General features: G+C 47.0%; 1 protein-coding gene across 1 annotated transcript in view; it reads left to right on the top strand.

The window, feature by feature from the left end:
- CEP112 (centrosomal protein 112) overlaps nt 1-15,600 on the top strand; it is a 336,652-nt gene that overhangs the window by 320,874 nt on the left and 178 nt on the right. The window lies entirely within an intron of this gene.

Below are 15,600 nucleotides of genomic sequence, written 5' to 3'. Positions count from 1 at the left end.
AAGGTTTTTCCTCTGAGGAGTTCTCCCTAACAGGACATGGCTCACAACACTTCCCCATGGCCCTCCAGCTGTCCATTGAAGTGCCCTTCACTTTCTTCCACCATCCATCTCCTCAGAGGGAGGGGCTTGTTGGACCCAACAGCTTTCCTTACCAAGCCTGGCCCTTGGGAGATGTGGGAGGATGGGAAGGAAGCAGACGCCCCCCCCCCTCCAGCCTTACCTATCCAGCCTTTTCTTTGGGAAATGGGGGTGGGAAAGAGGCCTTCCCTACCCAGCCTGGCCCAGCCTTTGGGATATGTGGGGGGCAGAAGGGAGGCAGCCCATGGCCTTTCCTATTCAGCCAGGCCCAGCCTTTGGGAGATGTAGGGTTGGTAGGAAAGAGGCAGCCCATCCTGTATTGTCTTCCTGGAGCAGCCTGGCCTTTGGGAGGTGAATGAGACAGCCCCCCCCCCATGGCCTTGACCACCTAGCCTGGCCTTTGGGAGATGTGGAGGAAGAGGCAGGAAGGAAGCAGTCCTCGTAGCCTTCCCTGTCTGGCATAGCCTTTGGGAAATATGGAGGGGGGAGGATGCTGGCAGGGCCCCCCCCCTGCAGCCTTTCTGGCCTGGCCTTTGGAAGATGTGGGGGATGGGAAGGTGGCAGCCCACCCCTCTATGGCCAGCCTGGCTGGTCTTTGGAAGATGTGCGGGTGGATGGGAAGGTGGGGACAGTAGTGACCTATATAGACACTGTTGTATGGGGATTAGGGTGGATGGGCCAGTGCCCTTCCAAAGCAGCTGTTTTCCTCAGGAGTAGTGATGCCTTCCTTCCTTTCCTCACCCCTTCCCTCTCCCCTCTTTCTTTGTCTCTTTCATCCTGTCTTTCTCTTTCATCTTCCTGAAGGTTTCCAGGCCCCCACCTGGAATTTGGCAACCCAGTTGGCTGCATATGGAGGTGGAGTCCAGCATCAAACCCAGCTCTTGAGATTAGAGTCTGCTACTCTTTAACCACTTTACCACAATGGATCTCAAGACTGAGCAGGGAGCAGGGGGAAGAGGGCCAAAACTCAGGAAGGTCACAGTGCAGGTGCTAGCGCTTGTTGTATTCCTGGGTGCAATGGGCTTTGCCCCTAGTGCTTAAATAAATACTTATATCCTGACTTTCTTACTTCATAGAACTCATGATGGTATATGTAGAGTCCCAAGGAATCAGAGTTAGATCTGCTTAACTTCTGCAGAACTGCTTCATTATTCAGTTACTATAGCTTGTGATAACAATCTTTTGCATTAGGTTTGCATACAACACACCTATCACTAATAGGAAACTCTAATAGCATCATTTACTCAGGTTTGTTTTATGGACACAGCTCACTGTGGGTCAGTTGCCATAAGTTTCAGAGGTCCCTTTTTCTATTATTATTCTAATTCTGCTGCTTTAATATAGGATTCCAATCCTTTCTGCATGCTCAGCTTACCTCTGTTTTTCTTGGCAGTTAATCTACAAATGGAATAGATTTGGGCATGGTTCCTCTGCACATCTGCCCTCCCTGTACATTTTTACAGATTTTGAGTCAGCTTATTTTCCTTCACATATGTCTTAAATAATGAGGATTTTCAAGGGAGGGATCTGTCATCATTGGTATTATTATTGGTGGTGACACAGCACCCCCATTTTTAAAATAAAAAGGCCATAAAATATTGATAAATCAATGTAATGTTGCAATGATAGTTTAAGACATTCTCTGAATTCCTAGCTTTTTTTTTTTTTTTTTTTTAAGAAAGTCTGATTCCCTTTCTCATAGAGATATGAGGAAAAAGGCATATCTCCAGGAGGGGAGGAGCTAGAGAGTTAATAAAAAAAAAAAACTAAAGATGGGCATGAACAATCTCACAAACTAAAGTTCATCACAAATTTTGGTTGGTTTATGGCAGGTCAACTGGTACAAATTTTCCACAAACTTTCAAGCAGTTTGTGACGGTTGATGAGGTTGGCAAATAGATGCATTTCCAGATAGACTGTCTCTGGTCAAACAAAATGTTTACCAAACTTCAAAGCAACAATGGATGGAAGTGGAATTCTCCAGCCTTGGAAATACAGTTGTCAGTTTCAAATCTGTCATGTCAATCCAAGAGGGGTTTCCCCCCTTGCTGACATTCCTTTGTGTTTCCTTCCTGTTTTCTTGCACAGAGCTTGCAAACTCCTACCCCCCATGCTTGGATTTGTACTTTGAGATCAGCCCTTTTGACTTGCAATTCCAGGGGCACTGGGTACTGCCAGGCATTCTGCGATTATACTGATATTGCTGGGCACTCTGTATCTTGTACTGGATCTGCACTGCACGGTGGCATTGGTTCTGCTGGGCACATTGCACTGGTTCTGCTGGGCTCGCAAAAATGCCCCTCATCAGTTTCTACTGCAGAGATTCTCTGGGACATTGTTTCTGTTTTGCAGGGCTTCTACTGCTCTTGTTTTGTTTTGTTTGTTTGGGGGTTTATTTTGCTGTTTTTTTTCCGTATTTGAAACCCCTTATTTGGGTGGGGGGTAATTCAAGTTCCATAAATACAATCCTCACCAAACCTGGATGGCAGGTATAGGAGAGTCAGCCAGAGATTGCCCGTGAGTTTGGTGTCTCTAGCTTGGACAGGATCCATTCTGCACCCTCCTAAACCTCCTGAATCTGTCATTTCTCCAGAAAGCACTTTACTGATGGGGAAGGTAACTTGGACCCCATAAATCCAATCCTTGCCACACTTAAAGGGCCGGCAGAGGAGAGTCAGCTAAAGATTCTCTGTGAGTTTGGTGTCTGCAGCACCCCAGGGGAGAGACGTATTCTGCACTGCAAACGTCATGAACCAAGCTGGTTTGTCTACATCTTACAAGTTTCTGGTTCCTGAACTGAGCACAACACAAACCAAACCACATTTTCCCAGTTTATGTCTATCCCTAAGACAATCTGCTTTAACTAATATTGCAACACATTTTATGGTCTTAAAAAAAAACCCTACTGAAATCATTTGCCAAGGCGGAGGGTTAAGGATGACAGTCCAATCACTGAACAGTGGGCTTGAAGATAAAGAAAATGAGTAGGAATATTACACACCAGGCAAAGTCAACTCTAAATTTGCTTTCAGAAAATGATTGGTATAAAAGTGGTTTCAAATGAACCAGGAAAAAAAATAAAACCTGGATATAAGAAAACTGAAAGCTAAAGGCACAAAACTTTGTGTGCAAATTGGGGATAAACCAAAGCAGTATGGGGCCAGAACCAGTAAAGAAAAAAATATCCATGTAGCAAAGCCCTCAGAAAAAAGCAGCAGACAGAAGCCAAATATAAATTGACTAGAAATTAAGCCTGCTGTACAAAAAATACAGCGAGTGCTAGCTGGGTGGGTGGATGGATGGATGGATGGATAGAAGGAAGGGAGGAAGGAAGGAAGGAAGGAAGGAAGGAAGGAAGGAAGGAAGGAAGGAAGGAAGGAAGGAAGGAAGGCAGGAAGGCAGGAAGGCAGGAAGACAGAAAGAGATCAAGCAAGAGGGAGAGAAAGAGGCAGAGAGAGAGAGGCAGAAAGAAGAGATAGAAATTGAGGAAGGAAGGCAGGCAGGCAGGCAGGCAGGCAGGCAGGCAGCTGCCATGAAAGGGGATGGGTCAGGGGTGGAAGAAAGGGGGGTAAAGGGTCTGCTGGTCTGGTGGGGGGGAAGAGTTGGGGGTTGAGAAGGGTGGGTGGCTGGGTGCTTGGGGGCAGGGAAGTGGTGGCGGCAGAGTGTGGGGTTGAGTGGTGAGGGGGGGAAAGAGGGCAGGGTTGGGAAGGGTGGGTGCCTACCTGCCTTGTCAACGGGCAGCCGCGTAACGGCGGCTGTCAGCTGAAGGTGGCGCAGCTTGGGGGGTGGGTCACACTTCTCGACTCCTCAGTCTGGGAGCAAGGGGCCAATTGTTCGCCCCCCCCCCATCCCTGACCGAGCCCTCCCCCACACCCCTTACTGCTTTATTTATACCGCTCCCGCAGAACGGTGTAAAGATAATTTTGCCAGCTGCTTGGTGTGAGAATGCATTTTCAATGGCAGATTGGGAAATCAGATGAAAACAAAGTTTTCTTGATGGCTGAGTAGTCGTGACATCACTTTTATGTAGGCAAAAACCAGGGGTTCTCCAGGCAGTTACAAAGATTATGAAATTTACGAAACTCTTTCAGGCATGAAAGAAACCATGAAAGGGCAACTTGTTCCTGACGTTCTTTATCTAGTTCATCACCTTAGCTCATATACCCCAAACATTACAAATTATTGTATGGCTCTGTTGATAAGAGTGTTTCTCTAAACAAATAAAGTTGGGAGTTCCACTTAAATATATTGCACAGCCTACTGAAAATTCACCTCTTCTACTTCAACACACTATTTATATTCCCCCAAACCTTAATGCAAAGAATATGCAATTTTAAAGTATGTCCAACCCGTCTGTACTATCCTCACTAACAGCATTTAGATTGGGGTAGAGGTGGCGTTTTTGGCTTATATTTCAAAAATGCATTGTCTTTCAGTGAAGATGTTGATCCTAGAACATGTAGTTCATTCCTAGCGATGCATGGAAATGCTACCATTAATCCAGCTATTCCATGTGCCATAATTAGGCTCTGCCCTATGTGCCTCTGGGTGTGGGATGCTGGGGACCTGGCAGTCCTAAGCAGGGGCTTGTTTCGTCTTATTCTATAAGAATCACGTGTATTAATGGCCTCTCAACTTAGCAGTCGGGAGGGGCTATGTAAGAAGTTGTGCAGGGAGTGCTGTGTGTTTTGACGGGTTTCTAAAGGAGACTGTGTCACAGTTGTGAAGTAGCTACTAGCAAACCCAGTCTGCATGCCCATTGACAGGGGAGAGAGCCTGGTCTGGTGACCACATGCTACATAATGTTCTCTAATATGGTCTTTGATCATTGAGGAGAAGCCTTGGTGGACCCAGCTGCCAGGATTTCTGCGGTGCTTGCTGGTGGGGGTGGAGAAGCCAAGTCCAGCAGCAGTAATGGGGGGAGGTGATAACAGAACAGTGTGCCTGGCTTGGTGGCAGAGGCTAATAGCCGTTTCGGGTCTAGCCTCAAAGTAAAAGGACAGCAGCTGCAGTGGTGGAGGAGGAGGCCAGCAGCCGCACTGGGTTCAGTGGAAGCCAGAAGTTGTGCTAGGCTAGAGTCTGGCAGCTGTGCTGTGGAGGAGGATGCTACCAGCCATGTGGACCCAGGCTGCAGCAGAGGGGGCTCAGTGTTGTTGATGGGGGTATGGAGGCACATTAGGTGAGGGGGGGGGCGGGTATTGGATCCTCCCTTTGAGCCCCCCCACACACACATAGTAAGAAGAGAATCAGCTGCAATGGGAGGAGGGATTCCGTTCCGCATGACTATTGTGGCTCCCTGTTTTAAATATATAATATTGGTGTTTGAATCGTGTCTATAAATATTGTTTAAATTATACTGCAATGATCCATAGACATGATCTCACAGGGAAAGGACAAATAAAGAAGACAGAGCAAACAAAGCCAGATGTAGGCCAGCTGATTAGGCAGGAGAGGAGGTTGCTACAGGAGACAGCATTTAGGAGGCTGCTTCTTGTGTAGCTAAATGGAGAAAAATAAATCTCTTTACTTGTATGTGAAAGAGAAGGGGCTGAAATCAGGAAACACTGTATACAACATACAAAGAGTAGAAAAGTTAAACTTCGTTTAGGCTGTAACAAAATTTCAACAATGTCTAAACAGAAGCCACAGAAATGGAAAAGGAAGTGGTGCAGAGGAGCAAATAGGAAAGGAAATAAAATATGGAGATGCAATGGATATCTAGAGCCCACATTTCCCCTCATTCCAATAGGTTTTACAGGCAGAGCCTCACTGATACTGAGGACTTTCTTCCTACTTGTAAAATGCTAGTTTCTCTCCCTTCAAAAACATAGTATTGGCACTGCATCTAAGGCTGCATCTTCAACATGATTTCCTGGGAAAGAACCCCACTGAATAAAGCAAAGACTGGGAAAGGCAATACTTACCCACTGGCATTCCAGCTAGCAAGATAATTAAAAAGAAATTCTGTCAGTAGCTACCTGCCTCTCTCACAATCTCTGAAAATTTTTAGAAGAAGAGTTGGTTCTTATAAGCTGCTTTTCTCTACCTGAAGGAGTCTCAAAGCGGCTTACATTCGCCTTCCCTTTCCTCTCCCCACAACAGACCCCCTGTGAGATAGGTGAGGCTGAGAGAGCCCTGATATTACTGCTCGGTCAGAACAGCTCTATCAGTTCTGTGGTGAGCCCAAGGTCACCCAGCTGGCTGCATGTGGGGGACTGTGGAATCAAACCCGGCTCACCAGATTAGAAGTCCGTGCTCCTAACCACTACACCAAGCTGGTTCTTTATGGTAAAACCATAGAGTTTTTGGTGTTCCTAGAGAAGCATGGCATCAATTCCAGATTTTTCTGGAAAGTGAAGTGCCTCTGTCACCAAGTCAGCTTGGTGTAGTGGCTTCCATGGGAGGTGGATCCAACCACAAAACATCATGGAGTGGGGTCATGCATAGCTTGGGAAATAGCTCTTGAGCCTTTTAAAGAGGATGCCTTTTAAAATTATTTTCTTGCATGCACACAATGTAAATATATATGCACCCACATTTGCCTGTATCCGTCTTTGTTTTGTAAGCTTCTAACACACTTATGCAAAAGGGGAAAAATGCTTCTCCTGGCTTCCTTCTTAGTTTTAGATAAGCCCTTTGCCCATGAACTTAAGACATTTCCAGCCTGCATGATTTCTTTTAACAGTGAGAGGTGGTGGTGAAGGGCTGGTCAGAGGTCATGTGGTGTGTCCAGGAAGAGAGCTGGGCTGATTTTGGTAGGAACATTAATTATGTTTGAAGTTACTAAAATAGATATTATAGTACATTGCCTACACTCAAAATGTCTTGCTTGAGAATAAACATGAACCAAATATTAAAGCCCTATAATAATGACTCAGATTTTAACAACACAAAGCCCATCAATAAGCAAAATTGGGAGAAATTAGCCTTTATTTGTATGTAAATCTAAGGGAGTCAGCAAGTAGAGCCCGCTTTTTTAGACCCCCTCCTTTCCTCTCTCCACTATAATCCGAGCTCAACAGTGTGAGTTTCCACACACACAAACACCTCACACATCAAAAGCCATGAAGCCTTCAGCCCTATTGTGGTGCTCAGGATGAGGGAGGAGAAGAACTTTACACATACTCCTTCCCAGACAGCCAGACAGCTTTCCTCCCAGGAGCTGGACAGAAGGGCTTTACTCCCCCCCCCCCCCACTTAAGACAGGCTTTCGTTCTGGGCAGTATTGCTTGGGGCAGAAAGTAGCTGAGCAGTTTGGGGGAGAAGAAGGGCTTGACTTTCCCCTGCCCCTTCCAGCCAGCCAGTGTGCTTTCATCACAGGTGTGTCTGATTGGGAGAGAAAGTGGCCAGCTGGCAGGGCGAGTGGGTGAGCTTTGCACCCACATTCAAAGCAGCCTGTTTTCATCCCAGTCTTTGGAGAGAAGGGCTCCCCCTCCCTTCCCCCCACCTGCCTCCAAGCCAGCCAGCCTGCTTGCATCCAGGGTGCTGCTGCTAGGGATGGAAAATAGCTGGCTAGCAGGAGAGAGAAGGGCTTTAATCCTTCACCCCCAAGTCTGCCAGCCTGCTTTGCTCCTCAGGTGGCTGCAAGGCAATGCCAGCAGGTCTAAGCAGGGATGGCTTCTCTTTTCCCATTTTATTCTCTTGTGAAGGGGTGGGAAGAGGGCTTTCATCTACCTTCCCATTCAGGCTAGCCAGGTTACTTTTGTCCATCAGCAATGCTGGGGTTTGGGTAGGCTTTTCTCCCTTCTCCCCTTCAGACGAGCTGGCTTTTACTGTTGCCCACAACCAGAGCAAGCCTGCTGGCTTGTACAACAGTGGGCTTTTCTGTCTCATATCTTCCAACCCCAACCCAGGCTGAATGGGTGGGAAGGGAGATAATGGCCAAGGCCTGGGCAAGCTAACATTCAGAAGTGAATATCCATGTGCTATGGTTGCTGCAGCAATTGAAGCAATGCCCCCCCCCCACACACACACACACACACATTTGCAGAGCCAGTCATCTCTCTCCAGACCAATCAGAAGCCCTACTGGGCTCTATCCACTCCTGTCCCTGCCCAAATGCTTAGCAGGTGCCAGAAGAGGTATCTGCAAGGCAGCCAGGTATCCATGGGCTAGGTGTTGGGGACAGTTCCTGTGACCAGAGGCTACAATTCATCCTACAGGATTAGTCTTTTTAAAAAGGCCTTTGTGTATATAGTAGAATGGCTACCATGTTGCCACAAGTCTCTGCCCATGTTGGACTTGTGAAATGGAAGACCATCAGCAGCATTATTGGGGAGTGTAATTCACAGGATCATATCATGTTACTCATCATGTGGCTTTTCCAAGCAAGTAGTTTCCCATTCATGCCTGAACTTTTTATGTGAGTGAAAGCTTTACCCATGTAGAAAGGCCAGGTATTGCTCCAGAGGTAGTGTCGTATAGTAACTAGATGGCTGGACCTGGGAGATCCTAGTCTGAATGCCCTCTCTGCAGGGAAGATTGCTGTGTGATCTTGGGCCAGTCATGCTCTCTCAATCTAACCTACTTCACAGGGCTGTTGTGAGGATAAAATGGAGGGGAGGAAGATCTAAGCACTTTGGGTCCCCACTAGGGAGAAAAACAAACTATAACTGAAGTAAATAAATACTCATGTGAAACAGCAGGTTTCTTCTTGACTGGCTTTTGGAAGGACATCTCTCCCTTTACATACTCTCAGAGCACCACAGGAATGCCTTCCCCACAGGGCACATGTAGTATTTGTGTGAATACTAGAATCTCATGTGTAGGACCAGTTGCAGGACTCCATCCAGGCTGAGGAGCACTTGGGAGACAAAATTCCAGTGGCCCAAGAAGCTGGGACCCAAGAATGTATGGCTCTTCTTTTTGATTATATGAAAACAAATTAGCCAGCAAAGAACAACTACCCAAATACATAACACATGGCACATGCAGAATAGGCTGCAAAATCAATTTAAGGACAAAACAAAAGAGAAAGAAAAAAATTACAGGTCGAGTCAGGAATGAAAAACTTGATAAAACCAGCAGAATAATCCCAACCAGTTAGTCGCAGAAAGCCTAGTAGCACAAAAACATTTTAATGGCCACTGAAAGCTCATCAGTTTTAAAACTCTATTGTTTTTACTTAGGAGGGCATGCCACTGTAGAGGTATCTCAACGGAGAAGGCCCTACTTTTTGCATATGACATTTATTTTAAAAATGGTTTGCCTTGCTTCAGCTGCTGATGGAAAATGAAGCAAAGGCTTGGACAAGCAAAAGCAAAGGTTTTATGATTCAGGAGCACCTTCCTAAGGGCCCATGTGCTTGCACACTCATGGAATGGAGCAGCTGGGGCTTTCCTTGGCCCTTGATGGCTTTAAAAGTCTCTACTGACAGGGGGTGGGGGTAGCAACTTTCCTGCAATTTGTTCCAATGCTAAGTAGTGTTTGGGGGTGGGTGATGCCTGCGATGGCTCTCAGCAACCCCATCATCACGTCCAAGGATGGCAGGAACCAAGCAGGAGAAGATCATGGGATCTGTCCACCCTTTGTGGTTTCTATACCACAGCTATGTATGTGGAAACACCATGGGAAGCAGTCCCAGTGCTGCTGCTACAGGTGTGAGACAACCCTGGGGTAGTTTTCAGACATTCTGAAACCATTCAGTGCTTAGAGGGGGAAGGATGCAGAATGCGCCAGCCAGCCTTATGTAAGATTGCCAGCTCCCGGTTCGGAAATTCGTGGAGCTTTGTAGGTAGATCCAGGGGAAAGTGGGTGGGGGAGACTGTAAAGTCCATCCTCAAAAGTTGCTTTCTCTAGGGGAACTGAACCCCTCAGTTTAATCAGTTGCAATTCTGGGAGAGTTCCAGGCCCCACGTGGAGGTTGGCAACACAGGCCCGTGTGTAGCTTATTGCCGCGCATAATGAGAACAAACCACTGCGTGCCGAGCCCTGGAAAAACCAATGGCCGGATCCCAAGTCCCTGTCCGTCCCCGAGGTCCGAAAAGGGGTCCCCCATAAGAAATAAGCGCCCCAGATAGGGCGTGCTTTTGAAAGTGTTTATTAACGCCCACCAACTGTGGCTTGGTTCCCCTGAACCACACGTGAGATTTCCTTTCCTGCTTTCTCACCGTCCATCTCCGGGAGTTGCGCCTCTGCGCTGAGCCTCGCGCTCGGCCTAAACTTGGAGGTTCCCTCCGGCTCAAGTCAAAGCGACCGTGTCAGGTTCCGCCAACCCTTCCCTTCCCTATTTTCGGTGACAAAGGTCGGCCGGCCGGCCCGCCCACGCCGAGCTCGCATTGCCGAGCGAGGAGCTCATTAATAAGAGGCGAGGGCGGGTAACTCCTCCGTGCACTCCGGCTATAGGGTGGCTCTCAGGCATGCACGGCCGCTTTCCTCGGACTGTCCAATCGGAGAGGCGAAGAGCCGGCCGCGGCGACCGCCCACCAGACGTCAGCGCTGCCGAGGCTTGTGAGCCGCCTGGCCTGCGATGGGGGGCGCTTGACTGGCAGGCGACATCCGCGAGAACGCCCCCCCCCTCCCGTTGCCGCTCCAGGCGGCTGGGACCCGCGAGGCTCCTCGGGAATCAGTCGCTTCTTTTCCGAATTCGCTTGCTTAGGATCGAGCTGGTGAAAGAGCAGCCCGCTTCATGCAGCAGTCCCGCCTTCCCTTTTTTTTCCCTTCGCTCTTCCCTCCAGATCTTGCAGCTTTGAAATTTAACCTCGGCTTGGCTGGCTGGCTAGCTAGGAACTGCAACAGGTCACGTTGCTTAGGGATCGCTTGGCTCTACAGCTGGGCTGCCAACTCCGTGGAATTGGGGTGGGGGGGGGTGGGAGGGCGGAACCTCAGGAGGATAGGGTTTTATTCCATTTTGAACCCTGACCTGACCATTACAGTCTCCCCACCCTCATGAGCAGGAGTAGTCAAACTGCGGCCCTCCAGATGTCCATGGACTACAATTCCCATGAGCCCCTGGGGGCTCATGGGAATTGTAGTCCATGGACATCTGGAGGACCACAGTTTGACGACCCCTGCTCATGACTTTAAGTCTGATTCACTGCTCCCCTCTTAGTCGGTAATCTCTAGGAAATAAAGTGATGCTACTTCAAGTTTTTGTTGAATTACATAGATTTAAATCTCCTTGAGGACTAGGCCCAAACTCAGCCATCATCAAAAAGGGGAGGGGAAAATCTTGCAAAAAGGGATATTTCCTCTATAATGTCAATAGGATTCCAGCGGCACCTTAGAGGCTGACAACTGTTATTTCAGTATAAATCCGTGTTGAACTTTCTTCATCAGATCTTATAATGAAAGTGTATTTTTAAATGTTATTTTGTCCATGTGGACCTCTCACTATATTCACTTTAAATATTGTATTTGAATAGTTGCTCTAATAACAGTGAAGGCAGGGGACCATCCCAGTGGTGAACACTGTATGGTGTATGCTTACGTGTGCAACTGTATGAGAGCAGACTGTTGAACACAGTGAGACTAAGCTTGCATAGGGAACAAATTCCACAGGAACAGCTATGTTTGAGTCCATTGAGAAACCCTTGAAACTTTCTTCAGACCAAGAAATGCCAGAAGTGGCTTCATTCTGCAGAATATGATTGGGAAGAAAAGCTGTGGATATGCCTCCCCAGGGGCCCACCCCTTTCCACATATGGTCCATATGACCATATATGGTCATATAACTTGATCAATGTTTAACAATTTCAAAAAACAATTAACTCCCATGCATTCAGAAAACCTTTCTAGGGCCATCAAGAAACCCTGGTTGAGAAAACCTGCATTAGGCCAGAAAGCGTTTCATGGTATAAACTTTTGAGAGACATAATGGTCTTGTTTATTTATATTTCGATTTCTATACCGCTACTCTCGGCAAAAACCGTCTCGTAGCCGTTTACAGATAAAATGATAAAATTACAGTATAAAGCCCCATTAAACCCCCTATATAAAACAACAAACAATGGTGGCATAATCAAATTCTCTAGCACTTCTAAAGCCCTTTAAATGTGTCGGTGCCCCCAAAACAACAAACTCATACCTGCAGAACAAAGAGCCCTGCGGGGGGCATAAGCAGATAAGTGGTCCCTCAGATAGGTAGGACCCAGGCCGTGTATAGGCTTAAAGGTCAAAAACTTGCACTTGATCTGGAAGCAGACCGGTAACCAATGTAGCTGCCGCAGCACCAACTGGATATGGGCCTTCAAGATGTTCTAGTGAGGACCCTTGCAGCCGCATTTTATACCAGATGCAGTTTCTAGGTCAAATACAAGGGGAGGCCCATATAGAACGAGTTACAGAAGTCTAGTCTGGAAGTGTCCGCTGTGGCCAAGTGTCCTGAGGACAAGTATAGCACTAATAGCTGTGCTTGGCACAGATGAAAAAACACTGTTTGGGTTACTTTCATGATCTGAGCCTCCATCAAAAGGGAGGCATCATATATCAACCCCAAATTCCTGGCAACTGATTCAGGTGTCAGTTAAACCTCCGTCCGGGCAGGGGAGGCACGCTTCCTGATCCTGCCCACTTCTATCCAGCCACAGGACCTCCGTCTTAGAGGGGTTGATTTTCAGACGGCTCTGCCTGAGCCATCAAGCCACTGCTTCCAAACAACTGGCAAATGTAGGGGGGGGGGAGTCTGGCCAGCTGTCCATCAGAAAGTAGAGTTGGGTGTCATTCCTGGACCAACTGAGCTAGAGGGCTCATGTAGATGTTGAAAAGTGTAGGGGAGAGTATCGCCCCCTGTGGTATTCCACATTGCAGCCTAAAGGGGTGACAGCTCCTCCCCCACTGCAATCCTCTGCATCCTGTTCTGGAGAAAGAAGACCAGCCATTTCAGCGCAGTCCCCCCAATCCCGGTCCCGGTGAGGTGGTGGGCCAACAACTCGTGGTCGACCACATCAAATGCAGCTGACAGGTCTAAAAGTATGAGGATGTCTGAACAGCCCCAGTTCAACTGTGTCAGATGTCATCCATCAGGGCAACCAGCACAGTCTCCATCCTGTGGCCAGGATGGAAGCCAGACTGGTATGGATCTAGGGCCAAAGTGCATTCCCCAAGACTCTGTGTGAACATGCATAGGAACCATCTGCAACCTTCTGCATATTTACTCAAGGGTAAGTCATAATATTCCAAATATATGGGCACAGATAGAGTTGCCAGATCTGGGTTGGGAAATTCCTTGGTATTTGGGGGTGCACCATGGAAAGGATGGGGTTTGGGTAGCAGAAGAACCTCAGTAGGGTATAATTCCACAGTCTACCCGTCAAAGCAGCCATTTTTTCCATGGGAACCTGAATAACCTGGAAATCGGTTGTAATTCCATGTAATATCAGGAGTCCACCTGGAGGTTGGCAACCTGACAGCCAAAGTAATGGCTGCCTTCACAGTGGTTGAATTTTTCAAGGCATGCTTGCAACATACTTTTGGGGAGTCATTGTAATAAGCTCCTTTGAACTTGGCGAACTGTCCTTCCAAATGAACGGGCAATGGAACATGAAAGCTCCTCATTCCCCTGCTCTGTTCCTGCAGAGGTTTCCGCCTTTGAAAAATCTGGTTTCTTATTGAAGGATGTAAACGAAAAGATCTAAAAAAAATGGTTTGAATACCTCATACATTATGAAGAGCGCCATAAGTCAATAGTAAAAGTGCTCATGAATATTGGGCAGGTGATGCTCACTTTGTTCAGCAGGCTTTACTTCCAAGAGGTGTGTATCATCCTCTCAAGGCAACAATCCAATGACACCTGCTGGAGGAATTCGCTTTGAACTCAGTGGCACTGACTTCTGAGTAAACAGTCATACCAGCAGACTGGAAGTGAATATTCTTCTGAGTATTTCCAGTCAGGAGGAGAAAAATAGGACCTGTAGTTTCTTGTACATTTGTACAGCTCCTAGCACAATGTGCTGGAACTTTGTGTTGCGTGATAAAAACTCTCATTATAATATTATAATGAATCTTTATGCTGTTGAGTGGGGTGGGATGACACCAGTTGCCCAGTTTTATGCATGCTTATTAGTCTTGCTTGTTTTGCAAATGCAATTAAAAATTAAATCCCTGAAATAAGAACATAGATGATGGGGGGGGGCAGTGAGTTTTGAGTGTAAAAAGAAACAAATTAAAACAAAGGGGGGAAACATACCGGAGCAACCAAGTTCAGATGCATTATGGTATTAGAACTTCCCTGAGGTTCAGAGGTTTTGGATTTCTCCGTTTTGGGACTGCCCATTAAATAATCCTAAAAGACAACAGATCCAGACTTTATGAAGTCTGACTGGAATGGGGGAAGGGAGGTGGATTGGCCCGAAACCTGCAGGCCAGATCCAATCTCTAATTAGAACCTTTTGTCTAAAGTATTTTCTAAGGCATTCCGTGTCTGTTTAATATTTAACATATGGGGGGGGGGGATTTGAACAGACTTTGGTGGGTGTGCCGGTTATATTACAATCAGATATAGTTTAGTTAAAATGCAGAATAAAAAGAAAAGGAAACGGTCAATTTTCTTCAAACTGAAACTTTAAAGAAGAAAAGGCACGCGGGGGGGGGGGGCGAGGTAGACCGCAAAATGATTTCACAGTCTTGTACTACAAAAGTTGACCAATTTTTTTCCCTCCAAAAGAGCAATACAGCAGTAGCTTTGTATTGTATGAGAAAATAAAAGGAAGAGAGTTCAAACAGCAATTGATCTTTATCTCATGGGGGGAGGGAGGGGCGGGGGGAGAGGAAGAATCGCTTCCAAAGAAAGGGTTGAGAGCTGACTGAGCAAAGAAAGGGTTAAAAATTGGGAGTGCAGCTGGCATAGCCGTGGAGGGGAGTCGAAAGGAGGAGGCAGTGTTGCCTGTCCCTTTAAGGCTCCTGCAGCACTAAGAGAATTGCAGGGATAATACGATTGGGGCGGCAGGATCACTTACTTCTGACGTTCCAAAGCCTGGGGGAGTTGGCTAGAGATTGTTTCCCTTTGATAAGGTCCTGGAAACTTAGTAGCAACTTAGGAGGCCAAAAAAAAAAAAAAAAACCTCAACTAAGTCTTAAAGCTTCAGCATAAAAAACCACACACACACATACACATATATATTTAAAAAATTCTTTAAAGGGAGAGGACAGAAACAATTAGCTTTCCAGACCGTGGATTATACAGGCGTCTCGGCTAAGATCGCCATAGTAAGAGCTGTGCCTTTTATTTTGCTTTTAAGGGGGAAGGTGTTGCAGCAAAGGCTCTTATCTCCCTTACAGGACCGTTCTCTCGGTTGTTCACTTTGATGTGCACAGTTAAACCCACAGCTCAGTGTTTGTTGGAATAGCCCGGAGGACATTTGGTGCATGGAATGACTGCTTGAAACAGGACCTGAGCTGAAAGAAGGGGGGCGGGTGGGGGGTCAGGAGAAGCGGGGGAGGGACCAGGTCTTTTGATTTCCCCCCTCTTTGGTTCAAGAAGAAGGGGGTAGCGAAGGAAAGGAGAGAATCACCCTGAACTCTCTCTTCACTGATAGATTTCGTGCAATGTCTTAATCTTCCCCCCTCCCCCCTCCTTTTTTTTTT

Source organism: Paroedura picta, chromosome 3 (assembly GCF_049243985.1).
Source record: "Paroedura picta isolate Pp20150507F chromosome 3, Ppicta_v3.0, whole genome shotgun sequence".
Taxonomy (NCBI): Eukaryota; Metazoa; Chordata; class Lepidosauria; order Squamata; family Gekkonidae; genus Paroedura; species Paroedura picta.
The sequence above is the reverse complement of the archived record's forward strand: the minus strand, read 5'-3'. Positions and strand labels throughout refer to the sequence as shown.